The sequence below is a fragment of the Schistocerca gregaria genome, chromosome 6 (assembly GCF_023897955.1).
Source record: "Schistocerca gregaria isolate iqSchGreg1 chromosome 6, iqSchGreg1.2, whole genome shotgun sequence".
NCBI classification, from domain to species: domain Eukaryota; kingdom Metazoa; phylum Arthropoda; class Insecta; order Orthoptera; family Acrididae; genus Schistocerca; species Schistocerca gregaria.
Window position 1 is genome coordinate 319,443,982 of NC_064925.1, and position 22,501 is coordinate 319,466,482.

The 22,501-nt window shown below is 40.9% G+C and overlaps 1 protein-coding gene and 1 pseudogene across 1 annotated transcript in view; both read right to left on the reverse strand.

The window, feature by feature from the left end:
* LOC126278169 (phospholipase A1-like) overlaps positions 1–22,501 on the reverse strand; it is a 286,583-nt gene that overhangs the window by 256,057 nt on the left and 8,025 nt on the right. The gene's annotated exons all lie outside the window — the stretch shown is intronic.
* Positions 12,714–12,831, reverse strand: LOC126279144 (5S ribosomal RNA; annotated as a pseudogene).

Sequence of the window (22,501 nt, forward strand, 5' to 3'; positions counted from 1 at the left end):
AAATTATTTTACATCTCAGACCATATTTTACACGCAAAAACATTTTGCATGTGCTTCACAACATGGGGTTCCCAGATGTTAACGGAGACACTTTACAGCATATTTCTCCGTGTTACGTCAGTTTCTAAACCGCGTTTCTGCCTCACGCAGGATTTCACGTGCGTATTTGACGTGCACCTGTAGGGTAACATTGAACTCTGTATCTCTGAAACAGATACAGATATGAGGAAAATTTTCAAGGTAGTTCGAGATTGGGCTCTTAGTAATATATTGTAAAAATTTCAGATTTTGCTGTGCATAGCCGTCTTGGAATCATCGTCTGGTGATAGTGAAAATATAGTGAAAAAACCATTTTTGGGGGAATTTTCCTCTCCAGACGCAGGAAGACAACCGAGTTTCTCCGTTTGCCTAAGCAGGAGGAAGTGTGTAATATTCATACTTTGATCTTGTACTACAGCATAGTGACCCTAAGACGATCCTTCTTCAGGGTATGTAAATGGTCCCTAGCCCAGGGGCGATCCAAAATACTTGACTACCTTTTTATCACCAACAGATCCTGAGGTATCAGCACCGTTTCTATGAGTGGCGTTTTGGCAAATATATAATTGCACGCTGTCGAATCCATACCGATTACCTATCCAGTCTCTGACAGTTCAAGGGGCTCTGAGAACTATGGGACTTAACATCTCAGGTCATCAGTCCCCTAGAACTTAGAACTACTTAAACCTAACTAATCTAAGGACATCACACACATCCATGCCCGAGGCAGGATTCGAACCTGCGAAAGTAGCGGTCGTGCGGTTCCAGGCTGAAGCGCCTAGAACCGCTCGGCTCTCTGACAGTGTAAGGTATCGGAAACGTTCCTACTTGCAGGCGGTCTTTTATTAGTACAGAGACCGAAGTACATTCGGAAGAAAGGTCACAACTAAAAAAAATTTTAAAAAATGGATAATGGATGTATTCAGAGATCATATATTATTTTCCCGAGGACATCATTCACATGCCTAAAGCACCATTAAAAGAGAGTAGGCCTATATTACTAGAAGACTCAGATAAAGTGCACCGACACTACACACCCTGATGTAAACGTACTGGAGCTACGCAAGAAGGAAAGAAGGAAGACCAAGGATTTAGATCCCGCCAACAACGAGCTCTTTAGAGACGGAGCACAAATATGGATTGTATTCAGTTAAAGAAGAGAAGTAATCGGCCACACCCTTTCAAAGGAACCAACCCGACATTTCCTGGAACGATTTAGGGAAATCAAGGGCGACCTATATCTGGATGGTCGGGCGCAGCTTTGAACCGTCGTCCTTCCGAATCTGAGTTCAGTGTGCTAACCAGTCCTCCTCGCTCGGTTTGAGCTACCGAAAAGGAGTTGTTGTGCTACATTTCGACTATTGGAGGGAATTCACTTACGTCAGAGAGAAAGTACCGAACCATATGATACCGATTCAGTTGACAAAGGAGAAGTCACGGTGGAATGTTACCACATGGCTGTTGCGAAATGATCGCGTTCACCGTACGAACGAAGCGGCGTGCGTACGTGAGTGTCATTCCCGAGTTCCGATAAAGTTAAGCTGTCCCTAAGAACAAGGCGGCAACTCCCTAGAGCAAAACAAGTCCGCAACGAAGACGCAGACACCTACCTGCTGTGACACGGAAAGCTAGCCAGCCTTTTGCCAACAGAAGGCTCAGTCTCAATCTTCGGAAAAGCAGCCCTCACCTATTCCTACTGCTCCATGTGGAAGAAGAGGGAACCATTTTGAGTGCATTAAAAACTTCTCTCACAGCGACTGCAGCGGAAATCTGTTTCCAGATTTCGCTTCCTCAGTACTTCAGGAGTAATTATAATAATTATCTTTTCTCTCCGAAATTTTATTAGACGGTTTCAAAAATGGTCAAAATGGCTCTGAGCACTATGGGACTAAACATCTGAAATCATCAGTCCCCTAGAACTTAGAACTAATTAAACCTAACTAACATAAGGACATCACACACATCCATGCCCGAGGCTGGATTCGAAATTGCGACCGTAGCGGTCGCGCGGTTCCAGACTGAAGAACCTAGAACCGCTGGTCCACACCGGCCGGCTATTATACGGTTTATTACAGGATTTTAGTTAGAGGATTTTTATTACATGGTTCAATGAAAGAAATCGAAATAAAACCGATACAAGAATGAGTACACTGGTGGGTTGTTCGTTATCAATTAGATTGCATGATTTTTTATTATCACGTTTTTCTTTCTTTGAAAGAGCATTTCCAAAACAGCCGTAACAACGTACAGAAACGGAACAAGAAAATGGACAGTTCATTATGCCACCAAAAACGATGACAAATACTAGTTGCGCTTAAGTAAATGTAGATTTTTGGTACACATGGTATACCAGTTAACGAATCTAACTTAGGATCTTCCCTGTGTTATGATTGTGGTATGGCCCTTCCTGTTCACTTACATTCCCATAATTAACATTTATTAACCAACGTAACAATTCACTGCTTGCTTCGCGACTGAAGCAGAAATAATTACGACGATTTATGGAATGGGATTTCTTCCGTTCAGTTCCAGTTATTACAGGAACTGGTGGGCTGTAATCTCTCAAGGAAATGGTGAAGCTGTACTTGTCCTTTGTGACAAATCGTTTCACATCCCTTTAACTACTGGTTACTTACATGTACAGATGCCACTGGGATTTGATGTGCTTTGGATTCCACGTTAGGTGGCTGCTCGTGCCACTTTGTACGACTCTCATCTACACTCCTGGAAATGGAAAAAAGAACAATTGACACCGGTGTGTCAGACCCACCATACTTGCTCCGGACACTGCGAGAGGACTGTACAAGCAATGATCACACGCACGGCACAGCGGACACACCAGGAACCGCGGATATGGAAGAATAGCGACAAAGACATGTCATGCAGTGTGAAAGCACTGTGCGTATATTTCCGTAATACACTCCTGGAAATTGAAATAAGAACAGTCCTGATTGTGGCGCTCACCTGCACGGCGCCAAACACGCATACGACCATCATTGGCACCAAGGCAGAAGCGACTCTCATCGCTGAAGACGACACGTCTCCATTCGTCCCTCCATTCACGCCTGTCGCGACACCACTGGAGGCGGGCTGCACGATGTTGGGACGTGAGCGGAAGACGGCCTAACGGTGTGCGGGACCGTATCCCAGCTTCATGGAGACGACTTCGAATGGTCCTCGCCGATACCCCAGGAGCAACAGTGTTCCTAATTTGCTGGGAAGTGGCGGTGCGGTCCCCTACGGCACTGCGTAGGGTCCTACGGTCTTGGCGTGCATCCGTGCGTCGCTGCGGTCCGGTCCCAGGTCGACGGGCACGTGCACCTTCCGCCGACCACTGGCGACAACATCGATGTACTGTGGAGACCTCACGCCCCACGTGTTGAGCAATTCGGCGGTACGTCCACCCGGCCTCCCGCATGCCCACTATACGCCCTCGCTCAAAGTCCGTCAACTGCACATACGGTTCACGTCCACGCTGTCGCGGCATGCTACCAGTGTTAAAGACTGCGATGGAGCTCCGTACGCCACGGCAAACTGGCTGACACTGACGGCGGCGGTGCAGAAATGCTGCGCAGCTAGCGCCATTCGACGGCCAACACCGCGGTTCCTGGTGTGTCCGCTGTGCCGTGCGTGTGATCATTGCTTGTACAGCCCTCTCGCAGTGTCCGGAGCAAGTATGGTGGGTCTGACACACCGGTGTCAATGTGTTCTTTTTTCCATTTCCAGGAGTGTATTTCCCTGGGTATCCGGTAATACGCTCACACTGGCAAACGACCGATTACAGCTCCAACAGCAAACAATGGTTTTCTTTTCTTCCGTTTGGCAGTAATTTGATTGTCTTATTAGTCAAATGTGACCGTTAATTCTTTCTTTATCTTTCCAGTGATTCTTTCAGTGTTTCAATTTAATTCTACAGTGTACAGTTAACTTCCATCAATCCTACAGTTTCAAAAAGACATTTGCTTCTGTCTAACCTCCCACCACCAGGAAATGTTTGCAGTAGTCAGTGCGGTTTTAATTTCGCCAAGCGCGACGTCGCGGTTGAGAGTTTCTAGGGATCCACTACATTGGTCACAAATCCTTTCCCACACTTCTCCAGTCGTCTCCGTGATTTTCCAAATTGTTTCCCGTGGCAAATGAACAATTGCAATGTTCACTTCCTTCATGCATTTCCTCTTACAATAACAGAATCATAGCTGCAAAAAGGGGGGAATTTAAGGAGATGGGACCTGCATAAACTGAAAGAACCAGAGGCTGTACAGAGTTTCAAGGAGAGCATAAGGAAACAATTGACAGGAATGAGGGAAATAAATATAGTAGAAGAAGAATGGGTAGTTTTGAGGAATGAAGTAGTGAAGACAGCAGAGGATAAAGGAGGTAAAAAGACGAGGGCTGCTAGAAATCTTTGTATAACAGAAGAAATATTGAACTTAATTAATGAAGGAGAAAATATAAAAATGCAGTAAATGAAGCATGCAAAAAGGAATACGTCTCAAAAATGAGATCGACGGAAGTGCAAAATGGCTAAGTCTCACCAGGGGTAAGATAGATACTGCCTGCAGGAAAATTAAAGAGACCTTTGGAGAAAAGAGAACCACTTGTATGAATATCAAGAGTTCAAATGGAAACCCAGTTCTAAGCAAAGAAGGGAAAGCAGAAAGGTGGAAGGAGTATATAGAGGGTCTATACAAGGGCGATGTAATTGAGGACAATATTATGGAAATGGAAGAGGATGTAGATGAAGAGGAAATGGGATATATGATACTGCGTGAAGAGTTGGACAGAGCACTGAAAGACCAGAGTCGAAACAAGGCTCCGGGAGTAGACAAGATTCCATTAGAACTACTGACAGCCTTGGGAGAGCCAGTCCTGACAAAACTCTACCATACGGTGAACAAGATATATGAGACAGGCGAAATACCGTCAGGCTTCAAGAAGAATATAATAATTCCAATCCCAAAGAAAGCAGGTGTTTACAGATGTGAAAATTACCGAACTATCAGTTTAATAAGTCACAGCTGCAAAATACTAGCACGAATTCTTTACAGACGAATGGAAAAACTGATAGAAGCCGACCTCGGGGAAGATCAGTTTGGATTCCGTAGAAATATGGGAACACGTGAGGCAATACTGACCCTAAGACTTATTTTAGAAGCTAGATTAAGGAAAGGAAAACCTACGTTTCTAGCATTTGTAGACTTAGAGAAAGCTTTTGACAATGTTGAGTGGAATACTCTCTTTCAAATTCTAAAGGTGGCAGGGGTAAAATACAGAGCGAATGTCTATTTACAATTTGTACAGCAACCAGATGGCATTTATAAAAGTCGAGGGACATGAAAGGGAAGCAGTGGTTGGGAAGGGAGTGAGACAGGGTTGTAGTCTCTGCACGATGATATTCAATCTGTATATTGAGTAAGCACTGAAGGAAACAAAAGAAAAATTCGGAGTAGGTATTAAAATCCATGGAGAAGAAATAAAAACTTTGAGGTTTGCCGATGACATTGTAATTCTGTCAGAGACAGCAAAGGACTTGCAAGAGCAGTTGAACGGAATGGGTAGTATCTTGAAAGGAGGATATAAGATGAACATCAACAAAAGCAAAACGAGGGTAATGGAATGTAGTCGAATTAAGTCGGGTGATGCTGAGGGAATTAGATTAGGAAATGAGACACTTAAAGTAGTAAAGCAGTTTTGCTATTAGGGGAGCAAAATAACTGATGATGGTCAAAGTAGAGAGGATATAAAATGTAGACTGGCAGTGGCAAGGAAAGCGTTTTTGAAGAAGAGAAATTTGTTAACATCGAGTGTAGATTTAAGTGTCAGGAAATCGTTTCTGAAAGTATTTGTATGGAGTGTAGCCATGTATGGAAGTGAAACATGGACGATAAATAGTTTGGACAAGAAGAGAATAGAACCTTTTGAAATGTGATGCTACAGAAGAATGCTGAAGATTAGATGGGTAGATCACATAACTAATGAGGGGGTATTGAACAAAATTGGGGAGAAGAAGAGTTTGTGGCAAACTTGACTAGAAGAAGGGATCGGTTGGTAGGACATGTTCTGAGGCATCAAGGGATCACCAATTTAGTATTTGAGGGAAGCGTGGAGGGTAAAAAGCGTGGGGGGAGACCAAGAGATGAATATACTCAGCAGATTGAGAAGGATGTAGGTTGCAGTAGTTACTGGAAGATGAAGAAGCTTGCACAGGATAGAGTAGCATGGAGAGCTGCATCAAACCAGTCTCAGGACTGAAGACCACAACAACAACAACAACAGCATCACCCCGATCATATTCAACTAGGGAAATAATTCACTTACATAGAATTTTTGTTTCACAAAAGAAGCAACGAAAGTAAAGAAAAATTAAGAAGATTGTATGTTCTCTGTGTGCAATTTCAGTCTTTAATATAGTGCTTCCCATAGAAACTCTAAAAACGTATGGTTTCCTGTTTCATGAAGTTCAACACATTAAATATCTTCATTTGCGGACAGTCTGGAAAACAGTGGGCGGTCCATACTTCCCTAGTTAACTGCTACTTTATCTGGTCAGTTTTATCTGCCAAATATTCATTGGCGAAGTTATATTATTCAAAGTTATGAATTACTGAGCTACCTATCAGACAAGAAGAAACAGTAGATTTCATAAAAGATACAGGCAGGAAAAATGAAATTGAATTATTATTTGGGTATTTAGTATAAAAACAGTCTTGATCACAATTTATTTATTACGGTGACCGGTTTCGACCACTACTGTGGTCATCTGTAGTGATTCTCCAACAGAAGTAGGTTCTTACTCATTGGTCTGAAGAGGACCACAAAAGTGGTCGAAACTGGTCACCGTAATAAATAAATTGTGATCAAGACTGTTTTTGATAGTAAATATTTGTTACACATTGATCACTGTCACTCCCATAATGTTTTCAAAAGTAAATATTATTTGGGTGTTTCAATCTAGTTTCAGTAGTCAATTTTCCAAATCGTGTGAACCAAATAGTAGGTCACTGATAGATAAAATTTTAATAGACAGTGTTCAAGACGAAACAATTAATGTGTACCCAATTGCTAATAGACTATCTGATCACGATGCACAATTAATGGTAATACACGGTGTGGCACCTTACAATCTTGAGGCAGGTTCATACAAAGCAGTGAGCCTTATTAGTGAGAACATGGTACAATGTTATAAGAGTAAACTAAATGGGGTGACGCATATGTAGAAACAGATGCTAATGTCAAATTCAATTTCTTACTTAGTAAATTTGTGCCAATGAACAAGTACCCAGAAGATTCATTAAGAAAGAAAGGAGAGGAATCAAAATCTCATGTAAGAGAAAGAGCGAAGTTTATGTGAACACCAAAAGTAAGTCAAGATTCGATATTACTTGCCTGCTACAAAAAATATTGTGACATTATAAGGACAATGATTAAAATGTCCAAAAGTACGCATGCTCTGACAAAAATAAATAATGCTGATAGTAAAACTAAAACTGTATGGGACACTGTCGATTGGGAGACAGGACAGCTAGTTAGTGTACAAGATTCCATAACAATTAAACTAAATGACAATCCTGTAACTGATAATTCACACAAGTACTTGTAACGATCACATTCTAAACATAGCAGCAAATACTTGATTAAATTTTTCAGTCGAAGAAGCAAGAAAATGTTAAAACTGTCATTCCACATAACTTTAGGCAATTAGAAGCAGCGCCATATCATTCAGTGAAATTACTACAGTCAAAAAAATTCTAAAAACAAATGCTCGTCTAGAGGTTGATGGAATTTCAGACAGAATTCTGAAAAGCTGTCCCAGTTTAATAAGTAATGTCATTAGTGATATGTGCAATGCATGACGCACAGGGAATTTTTCCAAACAGGTTAAAATATGCAATTATTAAACCACTTCAGGGGAAAGGTGACAGAGCAGACTTAAACAATTATCGTCAAATTTATCTTTTTCCAAACACAGTTTCGATGCCAAGTGTGCTGCTTGACTGCTGAAAATGCTATTTACACAACCACACATCAAATAGTACGAAAATTACATAATAGTATATCGACTGTTCGTATTTTTTGTGATATTTCCAACGAGTTTGGTTATGTAGATCATGAAATTCTCTTAGAAAAACTTAAGTTTTATGGTCTTCGTGGCTTTACACACAAAGCTGATTTGAATCATACTTAACAAACAGTATGCAATGATTTATGCAGAATAATTCAGACAATGTTGGAAAGGTAGAAAATTTTAGTGATTAGGGTAAAAAAAATATTACAAAGGGAGTCCCACAGGGTTCAAATTTGCGTCTACTCCTACTACTTATATACGTAAATCACTTCCCACTTAACATTCAACAAGCAAAATTGGTACTTTTTGCTCACGACACTAGTATTTTAATAAATCTCGTCAGAGAGAAAGCAGCAGCAGAGTTTGTAAATGATATTTTCCCAACAGTTTTTTAACTGGTATTCTGAAAACGGGCTCCCGTTAAATTTTGAAAACACGTGGAACATTCAGTTCTGTGCAACAGACAGAAGTACACCAACAACTGATGCAGCACATGAGAAAGAGTCAGTAAATAAGGCAGAATGCCCCAACATTTTGGAATTGTAAGAGCTACTCAAACAATAAAGTTCAGCTATTTTTACTCTTCGTACAATTGCTAATCTTGGAAACAAACGTATCAACTTCCTGACATATTCTGCATATTTCTACTCAGTAATGTCGTAAGGAATAATTTTCTGGGGTAACTCATTACCTAGAAAGAAAGAATTGATCGCACAGAAGCGAGAAGTAAGAATAATATGTGGTTGTCACGCACCGAGGTCATCTAGGTACCTCTTCAAGGAGCTAGGGATTTTAACTGCACTGTCAACAATACAAATATTCGCTAGTGAAATTCGTCATAAATAATCCCTCACAATTTGAGAAGTAGAGTGATGTACATACCTACAACAGCAGAGGGAAAAGCGACCTTTATTACGCATTGTTAAAGTTATGGGTGGTTCGGAAAGAAGTTCAATGAGCGGCAACAAAAATTTTTGATCATTTGCCCAATAACATAAAATGTCTGACACGTAGCTAAGCAGGTTTTAAATCTAATTTAAAATCATTTCTCCTCGACAACTTCTATTCAATTGAAGAATTTTTACTTAAAAACTGGTAGCAGGAAAAAGTAAGTTTAGTTGCTTTCGTAGGATTAAAAATAATAATGTGCATATTAATGTTGACTCTAATCATATATAAATATTCTATAAACCGAATCGCTTCACAGCATTTCGATAAAAGAAAAGTTCAAATGATCGTCAAATGAACACACAAGTAAGTAACTAACTAACTGAGCTCATAAACCATGAAACAAGTCGGGCAGTCCCCGACTACTTGGAGGTAGATGGTATCGCATCAGGGGCCAGTCTTGTGTGCCTATTGCTCTCCAGGAGCTGAGTACGTAACTACCAGACCGTGACACCACGAGATAATGATCTCAAGCTGCCGGCACTTAACCGGCACCTCACAGTTAGCACCACTCCAAGATTGGGCACCAAGGAAGCCGACGGGCTTAATGACACAATCCGGATGTGGGAATGTTTAGGGTTTAATCCCGCCAACCACGTATTGTAGGCGACACCAGCGCTGGGTTAAGGTCGTGCGCTGCCCTTAGCACTGTTGGACTGCCGGACTCCTAGTCAGCAGTTAGTATCCATATTTTTAATATATATTATTTTACTTCCATTTTATTAGAACAACAAGCAGACTTCCGTAGAGGAAGATCCTGTGCCCACAATGTTTTCAGTCTGAAACAAGTTACACAAAGAGGACGATAATTCAATCTAGAAACACACCTAGCACTTAGCGACTACGAAAATTTTTTGACCGCATGCACAGAGAGAAGTTCTGGCCAAAAATTGAGAGAAGAGGTTTCCCCAGATTCGTGATAAAAGTACACCAAAACAAGAACAGATTCTGGGAAAGATCAGATACCAGAAACAGAGGTAAAGCTGGGAGGTTGGCGAGGCTGCAGTATGTCACTACCGCTTTTCAACAACAACATCGACAATCTGGTCAGGGAATGAATGAAGGATAGAATACCTCAGCGTATAAGAACTGAGACAGGAAAATTTCTAAATACAACGCTTTTTACCGACGACCAAGTAACATCAGGACAATAAAGACAAATTACAAATAGGATTAAACAAAATTACAAATAGGATGAAACAGTATAAGCCTAAATTATAACTTCAAGATACTGACAACAAAAATAGGAAAATAGGACCAAGATAATCACTATTAACACAAGAGGAATACATAAAAGATAAAATTAACGCCAATCAACATATATGTGAAACGATAAGAGGATTAAAGGGCAAAATAAGAAGAAAAATCCAAGTGAAATTTTGTAGTCATCGCACTTCCCATAGTACTGCATGGAGCAGAAAGCCAATAAGAACAAAAAACCTAAGATAACTTGAAAAATAAGATATAAAGGTGCTCCATAAGGAAAATGTTGCACAGGAGAGGACGAAATAAGAAATGACGAAATGCGGAACAAACTGGAGGTACAGCCATTAACTGAAAAAGTAATCCAATTAAAGCTGGGCTGGAAAGACCACGTATTGCGTATGTCACCTCAGATAATCCATCGACAACGGATGGAATACAATACTATTGGAAGAAGGAATGTAGGAAGGCCGATGGAGAGATGGTGAGCCCGAAACAGCCCTACGGCCTAATCCTGGATTGGCAGAAGAAGAAGAAAATATGTTAAGGCAACGACTAATTTTCTTTCACTAATTCTAGCACTATCAGGCGGATTTTAATTTTGTAATCATTGTCTGATAAACATAATAAGACTTGTTGATGAGAAATTTTGTTGGCAGTTAACCTATCATTTTATGCTTTAAACATAGTTCTGTTTGTCGCGACATTTCACGCCTATATTCGTTTTTGTGTGGCAAGCCCTTTTTTCTTAGCATCCTGATGAGGTGTTGTGCAGTCAGTGTCCATTTGTTAACCAGTAAGTTTGGGGCCAAATTTGAATCTTGTTTACATTTTACCTTCGTGTGTGTGTGTGTGTGTGTGTGTGTGTGTGAGTGTGTGTGTGTGTGTGTGTGTGTAGCCGTTTTAGCTATTTGTCTTGTCTTTTTGTAAAGATCGTGTATTAGTTCCGCGAATAAACATAAAAAGATGTTTGACCAGTGGAAATTTGACTGTTTATTGTGGTAAAATGTGTATTTCGTCTCATGGGAAGGGCCAAGTCGGGACTACATGAAGGATGATCGATGACAGTGAACAGAAGGCGTCGGATTGTTGCAAATGTCGCATGGCTTATGTGTGGTCTGGCACTGTCATGCTGAAAAGAAGTCCATGTGTGGACGAACTCTTCGAATTCGAAACTCTATTACAGCAAGCTGTTTCCTACGCTCCGCCATGTTACACGCTACAATTCGGAGCCCCCTAGCGGCAGAGGGTTACAAATATTTAGACATGAATAATAAAGATGTAGAATTTTAATAACGCTGTTTTATTTAAAAAGCTTGAAGAGTTGCCTTCCAGCACGTCCTCGAACATATGTAGATCCACAGTGATAGTATGATTAAATCCTAACAAAGAAGCAGTTATGAAATCTATATTTTCTAAAATTAAACCCGCAGCTCATAAAATTAATTTACCTCTGAAAAAAAACTACGTAATGCACACGCTAGTGCTATGAAAAATGGACGAAATATGACAATCGGCCGTCTGCCTACCGTTTCGCAAACACTATTACAATGGGACGGTAAAACTTGCATAAAACTCGACTTGTTTATATCTGGGTATTGGAAATTAGATCATAATCTGAGACGGTATGGGTCTCGGAAAACAAAGAGCTAATGAGCATTTTTTTAAATTCCTGCGAATAGCTTGTAATAATTTTATCTGTATAGAGGTCTTCCGATGAACTAAAGATGTTGTTCAACAGCTTACACATCGCAAAGCCTGGTGGCCCCTTCGCTGCTGCCACGCTTAACACCGACCTGCAGACTGTTCCTATGACAAGGTGACACAAACACGTGCAGGAATCATTGGTCGTAAAAGATTCAGTCTGTCGAATAATGTAAAATAAAATATAAGTACTAATACTTGTAGCTCTATTTATTATTATTAAATTCTTCTTAGACTTACAGCTATATCTGTTTCTGGTCTTGCATTTCAGTCAGTAACGTGGTGGAAAATTTTTCTTGTAACTGTTCAGTCATCGAATGAGTTTTGTTAATTTTTGTATGCATTTTTTAAGTCGACTGTTATAGTAGGTAACATCTGAAACTTACGTGCTTTTTAGAAGCAAACGATTTCTGGGATTCATACTGCTTAATAAATGTAATTAAAGGCCTTGTATTCATGTGGCGCAGAGGATACTTCTACATTACACTTCTAACTTGTACTCAGAAGGTCTTGAGTACGATCCCTAATGTCTGCTGTACAGTAGCCAAGAATTCACTCCGTCTTCAGGCCACAAGTGGCCCATCGGGACCATCCGACCGCCGCATCATCCTCAGCTGAGGATGTGGATAGGAGGGGCGTGTGGTCAGCACACCGCTCTCCCGGTCGTTATGATGGTTTTCTGTGACCAGAGCCGTTACTATTCGGTCGAATAGCTCCTCAATTGGCATCACGAAGCTGAGTGCACCCCGAAAAATGGCAACAGCGCATGGCGGCCTGGACGGTCAACCATCCCAGTGCCGGCCACGCCCAACAACGCTTAACTTCGGTGATCTGACGGGAACCGGTGTATCCACTGCGGCAAGGCCGTTGCCACCTGACAATTAATGAATTAAAATTGAATTATTTACGAATAACTTCCAAAATTCAAACTGTCAACCAAAATTTAAAAACTGAAAAGCAGCCATCTGATAGTCACGTGGGAATAGGATGATACTTGGAGAAATAGTTTACTTCTACAGAATCGTGTCTCAAAATTTGAACTGAAGACTCCAGTACATATTCATAAAATATACACAGCACTCAGCGCTGGTAAAAAAGGCAAGAACTGATTTGTTAGCACTCTTCAGAATTTCTTCCCTGCGTTATTTCTATAAAATAAAATCGCGATGTAAGTAGGTGAGTGGGTTACGATTTTTGTCGCTTAAGCAGACATTTCGAAAAAAGTTTTAAGTCAAGACAGAGTTTCCACAGGAACACAATGTCGTCCTTTACGTGGCTTAATATGTTAGACTATAAAACAGGGCAGTCACATATGTGAAATATAGTAGTGGTAAGCTTCGGTTTGAGCCATGTGAGGTCAGCCTTCTGTAACTTCGCCTCTCGTTGACGAATTTTGAATAACTTTGGAGGCACGCCGGTGGCGCCATGAGTGGGGACAAAGCGACGAAGAAGGAAGGTTTTGGAGGGTGTGTGTTGGTGTGCGAAGAGAGTCGACCGGGAATGCGAGAGGTTTGGAGTTCGGGCTGGCAAACGACAGACCGAGTCGGTTCCTGTAAAGGCGCGGAGCCTGGTTTTTTACTATCGGCTATCGTCTGCCCTGCGAAGCGGTTTCCGTGAGTGGGCATATTTTGGGAACACAGCAACGACTTAGCGACTTGGAGGTTATTTGGCCGGTTTGACGGTAGGGAAAACAAGCAGGCAAAGGAGTGGAAGAACGGCGACCATCCTGTCCAATTTAAGTAACTTCCGTGTATGTCCCTACCTCTCGCTCTTCCCTCCCCACCCCTTCCCAACGGTAGGGTGTATGCAACAAACACTCATAATTAATAGCAGCTGTTTGAAAATCATTTGGTTACCACCTGATCAATGAATTTTGGTTAACTGTTGCTGTCTATTCAGTGACTGTTATTTTTTTCTTTTTAATTCTGTAGTTTGCTGTCTACTGAATTCATAATTAATAATAGCTGTTTTAAAATCATTTGCTTAGAATCTCATTAGGGAATTTTTCCTAACTGTGGCTAACTATTCACTGACTTTACTGGGCGGTAACGTAGTTGCCTCCCGTGCAAGCGGGTCTGCGTTCGATTCCTGGCCGGATTGGAGTTTTTCTCCGCTCGTGGAGTGGGTGTTGTGTTGTCCTCATCATCATTTCATCCTCATCACCGGCGCACAAGTCGCTCAATGTAGCGTCGAATGAGGTAAGACTTGCACTTGGCGGCCGAACTTCCCCGAACTCCCGCCCAGCGATGCCATACACTCATTTCCACTTCTTTTATCCCGCAGAAGGTCGGACGTAATTGTGCATCTGCACTGAAGAAGGTGGATTAGTTGCCCATGGAGGCAGATCAATCATATCAATGTGTGGTGTCTGTTCTTTCGGACATGTCCGAAAGAACAAACACCACGCCGGCCGCGGTGGTCTCGCGGTTCTATGCGCGCAGTCCGGAACCGTGCGACTGCTACGGTCGCAGGTTCGAATCCTGCCTCGGGCGTGGATGTGTGTGTGATGTCCTTAGGTTAGTTAGGTTTAAGTAGTTCTAAGTTCTAGGGGACTAATGATCACAGCAGTTGAGTCCCATAGTGCTCAGAGCCATTTGAACCATTTTTTGAACAAACACCACACATTCATATAACATATCTAGTGATTGGTTGTCTACTGAATGTGTAAGTGGACTGCTTCTGTGTTGGCACCGCTATGTAGCGCTTTGCTTTGGATCTCTGATTGCGCTTTGTTTGTAAGAGAGTGTATGACTGGTTGGACTCGTTGTTGAAGTTAATCGCCAGTAGTGTAGGGCAGTTGGAAGTTAGTCGCCAGCAGTGATGGAAGTACTGTTGGGCAGTTGGAAGTTAGTCGCCAACAGTGATGGAAGTACTGTTGGGCAGTTGGAGGTGAACAGCCAGCAGTGATGGATGTTAGATGTGAGAGGTTAGCATTGATGGAGGGTAGAGGTCTGAAGTGTTAGCGTGGGCTAACGATCTGTACATGTTCGACTTGGAGATTCAGTATTATTCATGATGAAATACCCTTGCACTAGATGTCAATGACGATTTATATTCGTGTCTTAACTGCCACATTATTATGGTAAAAAAAACATAGTTTAGTTTGAAACAAAATCTTTCCTTTGCTAATCACACGCGTATTAGTACTTAGTGGCTTTAGTTGTTAGAATCTTTATTTAGCTGGCAGCATTGACGCTCGCTGTATTGGAGTAGTTCGCGTAATGAAGATTTTTGTGAGGTACGTGGTTCGATTTTTGTGAGGTACGTGGTTCATATATATATAGATTGCGTTGCGCTAGGATATTGTGGGTCTCAGACTTTATGTGCATGCTTAATAGCTTGTGGCTCATAATTAGCGGCAGCTGTTTAAAAGTCATTTTTCTTACGTCTGCTCCGTCGATTTTACTTTGATTGCTTTTAAAGCTCGTCTGACTTAATAAAATCAAGTTATATGTGTTAAAGATGATGCATGCTGAAGCAGTTTTGTGGGGACCCCAGTCCTTCCATTAGGGTGGCGCGATATCGAATCTTTCCACCTAAATTCCTAGTTATCACGGTTAATCGTTGGATTCTGGGAAACCGCAGTTCCTACGCAGTCTTTACTGAAATACAGTTCGAGTGCGGTGGATGTGTTCAGGTTAAATTAACACCAGTACGAAATGGACGTCGCATAGGTACGAGTTAGATGTTTTTTGATTAACTCTACCACCTGTCCCACATCCATGACTTAGCAAACCACTGTGTGGCATCTGATGAAACTATAGGTCTCCGAAACCATTGATGCAGTGGAAGAAATATCATTCACAAATGAAGTGGACTTTCAGTCTAATCAATACGGTCCTCAGGTACCGATGGTACGATAGCTTGACTCGCCGAAGAGTGTTACAGAATTACAACACAGTTATAAATGCTTCGCGTAAACGCACTCATAATATTTGGGGTGAAGTTATCTAAACGTCGCAACTTATTACATTTAATCAACGATGCTACCGAAATGGTGGCTTGTACATCACATTTTCCCGCTTAGTTACAAGTAAAAGAACATACTTATTTCTGACAGACTGCTCAGTGATCACGAATTTTCGAATAAAGACAGTTGTATTTCACACTTTGCAACGTTAGCATAGAAAATCAAAGCATTATCACAAATCTGACCAATTAGCAGTAGTCAATGGCGATGAAGGAAACATTTCACCATTGCCTTTCGTAAATGAGAAGATGAACCTCATTTATCGTTTTCCCTTTTCCCCAAGTAAATTTCTCAAAAATCACGCCTAAATACAACGAGAAGTTATTAAAATCCCTGGTGTAAATTGGATCGTTTATTTTGAGCGTGATTTGTACATAACTCGTACACAGTAATTTTCGAAGAATTTCTCTTGCGTAATGGAATGTGAACAAAATGCAGTTATTCGTGACAACCACTGGCCAGTATTACGCAGTAAGTACTTGCGATGGAGTGACGTGATGTGGAAATGGACAGTTCTGTACTGAAGTCTGCAGTCAGAGCGTCTGCACCTCCAGATGGCAGGTAGAAAGCAGTGAGCGATCCGTGGTTCTGCTCCAGATGCTGGTAACGACGTCTACCGCATCGCTTTCGTTCTGTTAACCGTCGAACTGGATAACAAGCGAAAATTGCCGTACGTTCGTGCGTGCGTATAATGAGAACGCGACGCAGAATACTACGAAGACGCGTCCCGCAACAGTCCCGTTCACACGGACAGCTTTTACGATTCTTTTGGAACGTGCATTCGACGCACGCACCCTAATACCGTACGTATGAATGCAAGGCAACTAATGCCAGAAGCGCGCTCCCGGTCACACACCCGATGCTGTTAACAAGATGTTGCTCCAGAGTGTGGTATACTTTAACATGTCTTGGACAAGGGAAAATATCGAAAACTTAATAGAATTATACACAACTTGTCTATGCCCGTGGAGGGTAAAATTTGACGAGTACAAAAACAGAAATCTGAAACAACCACATGTGAAGCTATTGACATGAATGTACACGAGCAGTTGAAGAAAATGGACAGCACTCAAGCTGTATGTGTGGTGCGCGGAAACGTTAATATGAAAATGGCTGAGGCTGATTTTTTGACGTTTTCCTTGTGGTGTATATAATGCAGTCGATACTGAGACCCCTCACTGAACATATGGCGTAGTGTCTAGCGTAATGGAATGTGAACAAAATGCAGTTATTCGTGCACTGGTTCGAATCTCCAAAGTAACTTTTTTTTCTCGTTCAATTTGAAATATCTACATCTCATAAAACTCATCATCATTTTTTGTGAATAATGTACGTCTTCTTGTTTCTTATTGGACGCGAAATTCCTGTTTCTATATCAAATTCGTCATTATCGATGTTTTATGAAAGACTGTTCATAAAAGTTGTTTAAATTAAGAAAATATAAGTTTAATTTTTTAAGGCAAGAATGAAAGACCGAATCCTCTTCATTTGGACTATGTCCATCGTTTCATACCACAGAGGTACATAAGTATCGCAGAAACATGACAAACAGTCATTTTCACCCCATCGAGCGCATCATGCATTTCTACATTTGCTATTACACCATTACAATACGAACCCAACAGAACTGGCTCAAATGGTTCAAATGGCTCTGAGCACTATGCGACTTAACTTTTGAGGTCATCAGTCGCCTAGAACTTAGAACTACTTAAACCTAACTAACCTAAGGACATCTCACACATCCATGCCCGAGGCAGGATTCGAACCTGCGACCGTAGCGGTCGCGCCGTTCCAGACTGTAGCGCTTAGAACCGCTCGGCCACCTCGGCCGGCAAATGCTATTCTTTTACGACCATAGCTCTGGAAAGTCGAAATTAATGTATACAAAGATCATAATATGAAAAACAGTTAGCAAAATGTTTGCCGATGAGCTCGGAATCACGCTCGATGAAGCATACAAAAAATTCTTAAGTCTTCGAACCTATGCCAAATGCGCGGCAAAAATGTTACCTGGAAAGCGTGGAAGCGGATGTGGCTGTTCATTCACATGGTTTGCATTTAATGCCACGAGTTTCATATTACCTCGAGACTTACTTGAAGCAGGAAGTGATAGTGTAAACAGTGGTATGTATTCTGGTGAACAAAAATAAAAACTGTATTCTTAATTTCAAACCTCTCTTAATGAAACCTTTCAGTTCTTCCACCACAGCTTCCCATACTTCTTGTACCATGAGGCTAATTGATGAACGATGAACGTTAAAGAGCAGTTACATTAAATTTCCGTACGAATTACCGGTGGTAAAAACCGAAAGGATATCGCCGGGCGGTAGCAACTGGTATACACTGTCTCATATTTGTATTACTTCTGCAAGATAATCGAAATCGTGTTCCGACATTCTCGCAAAATTCTGGAACATGTGTGCAGCCAACGTTAGTTCACTAGTTAAATTTTCCGAAGCGTTGCTCTTTCTAACTTAATACCTGGTGTGCTATTAAAGCACTCCCTTCCCCTAGTTGGCGTTCGTCATTTGGAAATGTACTGCCGCGAACATTGTCGGCCAACAGCGGACAGAAATGATATTGATGCGGCCGGGAGATATTGTCGACAATAGGCAATTTTTGGCCGCTGTAAACGTATAGTGTCTCGTATCAGTATCAGCAAAGCTACAACTTCAAGAGTCAACTTGGACGTTTAGAGACTGTAACCTGCTGGAGAAATCACTGGGTTGAACACTCGGGGAGAGCTGTACAAACCCAAGGACTGTCTTATCAGGCGATAGAGCCACATTGATTGTATAACCAGCAGTTGTGTTTTTGTACTCTTCTTTACTGGATGCTCTTTAAACAGTCTAAACCTGGTAGCAGCGGGCACTAATTTGGCTATGTGATTAGCTATAGCCAGGGCTTACTTAAACTGTTAAAGCACCGCTACCGGCCAGTGGAAGCTTGCTGTTAATAAAATTATTTTTCTGACGATGAGAAGGAGCAATCAGTGACGAGACAGCGGAAATGATAGCGGAACGTAAAGAAAAATGTTGAAGCTGGTCGATGAGGATGTAAATTACAGGCGGTTCCACACGCGATGCTGTGATAAATGAAATTAAATTCAGCCTAAGGAAAATGCAGCAAAGTTCACATAATTTGCCTTGCCGATGTTGATAAATGTGCTATTCAGCAGTAGTTTCTGTGATATGAACAACTTCGCTACAACATCAAAGTTTATATCGTACAGAACTGGATTTCAAAGCTAGCACTGACTTAATGATGATGTTGTATAAGATATCAGGTATCTTACCCAAAATGCGTTCATTCAGGTGAGTTTCCTTTCAAGAGATGTCAAATGATTAATTTTTAGTTTAAAATTAAAATGACAACAATCTTCGAAATGTTGCGACAGCTTGTGTGAAATACCGCATGGTAGTTTGGGTTTTCGAGCCTGCTACGGAATGAATCATTTCCTGTTTGTTTTATTTTTTCCTCTAATTTCACTTTTGGTGACGGCTGACAATCGTTTTCATTGCGTTAGTTACAAGATAGATGACAAAGGGGTAAAATAAAATTGACTTCATATTCTGTACGCAGCAGGCCCACTCAAATGTATTTATTATGTTGTGATTTATAATTTCTTGGACGACAGACGTCATAGAAACAACAGTCAGGTAAGCTGTCTTCGCACCGTGAAAACTGTATGAAGACACCTTGCCACAACGGCATATATAATTTTCAACAAATTCATGGGAAAACTTGCGTCGTGAACATTCTGCAGTATTGGTTTCTCATGTATCAATTTTGCAGCCACAAATCACCGTTCAGCGTAAAATCATGTATCCTAACGTACTTCTACGCCAACAAAATAAGAAAACAAAAGAACTGTATGATTACCATGAAATTACTGCCTTACGAACTGCAGCCCGTCCATCTGACGCTATACAGACTATCTCATCGTTGTAATGTTGTAATGGATGGTAGGCAGGTTGACTTTGTCCGATTATCGAGCACTGAATTGTGTAATATTTTCACGAAAATACGAGAAGCAAAAATTAAAGCTGCCAGTAGTTTATATAGCCTGACGAGAAATAAGCCGTAACACTGAGGTAAGAGAAGTCAAAACTACTTTGCAGATTGCAGTACTTTGTTTCATATTTGTCGTGTTGTGGAAGAGTGAAAACCCTCAACGAACTGACACTTGTTACCCTATAAGTTAGTGCATAATCAGTTATGTTCAGTTTCGTCGTCGTTAGTAAAATGCACATTTTGTGGTGATAAAGAAGTGTCGGTATTAATAGTTAGAGAAGCTGAACATGCTAGCTAAAAATTCAGAAGGATTTTAATTCATTACTTCGGCCTCTGTCCGTATCGAAGAATTCTGAAGAAGTTCGTTACGGTTTTCCAGATCGCAAACCATCTGTAAAGACGTAATTTTCGTTTCTTTGATCAAGACTGTTCATAGGTTTTTGCCGGACATAGCTACACCTCTGGAAAAAAAATCATTACGTCATCAAGCATTTCCTTAAAATTCTTAGTACTAAACTTGGAAATGACGTACACCAGTCACTTTGACAGTAAATGACATTTTTGTAGCAGCCATTTCCAGTAACTGGTTCGGTAACACCACCTTACTTAAGAGGTAGAGCGATGTAGCCGGGCTCAGACACTGCCAAGGTACCGCTCTCGATACTTTCCACTGGGCCAGAAGGCTGCGTCAGCTGCCGCAGCCGCCAGCCACATCAAAAGAACCATTAATATCGTGGCGCGTTTGGTGTGGATGGCCAACTGGGGTCCACCAACTGTCTGTACATCGAAAGAAGCGGTATGTTTGAAAGCTTTGTATTTGGACAGCGTTTGAGGTGCTCTTCGTGAGCACTGTTGGACGCAGAAATCACCAGGTTAAGTGACTCTGCATTGTACGCGGACAGTGTTGATACTGTTGTAGTATCATGTAAGTAATAAATAGGGTACTTTCGCAGTCGGAATCGCTGATACGGATACCTTCCACAAGACAATGGGCGCAATTTTTAAAATCGCTGTCCACCTTCTACTCTCTCTTTCAGCTTCAACGTAAACTATAAAAGGTATTATCCGCTATTCTTCAAATACTACTGTCTTGCACTTGGATTGGTACTGACGCTGATCGATGTATGTATACTGCCGCCGTATCGTGATGTATCTGGAAATAATTTAATAAAAAATCCTGTGAAGTAAAGCACGCGTACCTTCAGAGTTATTATTGGATTCAATCCTGTCAGTAATACGTGTGTTAAATTACATTACATAAATACATGGCTTAATGAAGATGCAGTATATAGATCGAGGTCCCGTTCACAGATTATCTGGTGGTTCAATCGTGATTCACACGGTCAGTATCCTTTTCCATTTGTTTATATTTTATGGTCATTCAAGGAATTAATTACAAGTACGGAATTATAGAGTTGACAAATAGAATACGGAGTGAAACTGCAGACGAATTGAACAACTTATAGAAGTTTACGGTGAAAAGTGGAACTTTTGTAACGGTGTTATTCTTTTTTGTGTGTATGTGTGGGAACTGGTGTCCTGTACTTTCGTGTACCTATATTTTGTAACGTGAACGTGAACAATGCAAGTGGTGAGCTTATGTAAAATCCATCTGATGAAATAAGTCGCCAAATCCAACTGAAACTGTATAACTGTTTTAGAATTCACTTTTACCAAAAATAATAACAAATGTGAAACTGTGCACTAATTAATCTATACTGTAAAATTTTGTATTATGTAGTGCTGTAAACAGTGCTACAATGCATGAAGTCACAGTACTTTTCTTCTCACATTTCCAACAAACAATACAAACAGAATTAAATTCTACATAACATTACAAATCGACGGAAAAATTCCAAAATGGTACACACTTTTACATATAAAATAGTACTGTAAGAATAAGATCTGAACTAAACTTTACTGAACTCAACCTCATAATTTTGAAATGCAGTGCTTCACTGTGAATGATTTTACTGTGTCCTGACTGTAATCTTAAACTGGCCCAAACAAATTTTGTGACTTACCTTGCCTCAAAGGAAACTCAATATTTCTAGAAAATGGTGAATATTAAAACAAAGCGCCGCAACAAATCAGTTAAATAAAAACCTTGCCAATTACAATCAAACTAATTGACCTAAATCAATAAAGAAAAATTATGCTAAAAACTGACTTTCTCAAACTCACGAGAAATTATGCACGGACAAGCAATGCAGCGACATTACCTGAATATCTTCACACTTTTCAATTCAATCTTTACAAATTGTTACTTTCAAAAAGCAACATCCTCTCCGTATGTAAATCTGTGTGCTGCTAATTACTTCCAGACGGCTGACCAGCGTGACCAACACCCAATTCTCTCACTTAGTTCAACGCTGAATGCTGCACTGACAATGACAATGTGACTGACAACCAAAGATTACATTGCTTGTACTTAGAACCTCTGTGGTGTACAATATCGACTGCCGAAGGCTTCTGTTTGACAAATATCCAGCGTACAGATATTAAGTATAACACATCGAATAAAAGAAGAGCTGACATCATTTTCACTAATTACCAAA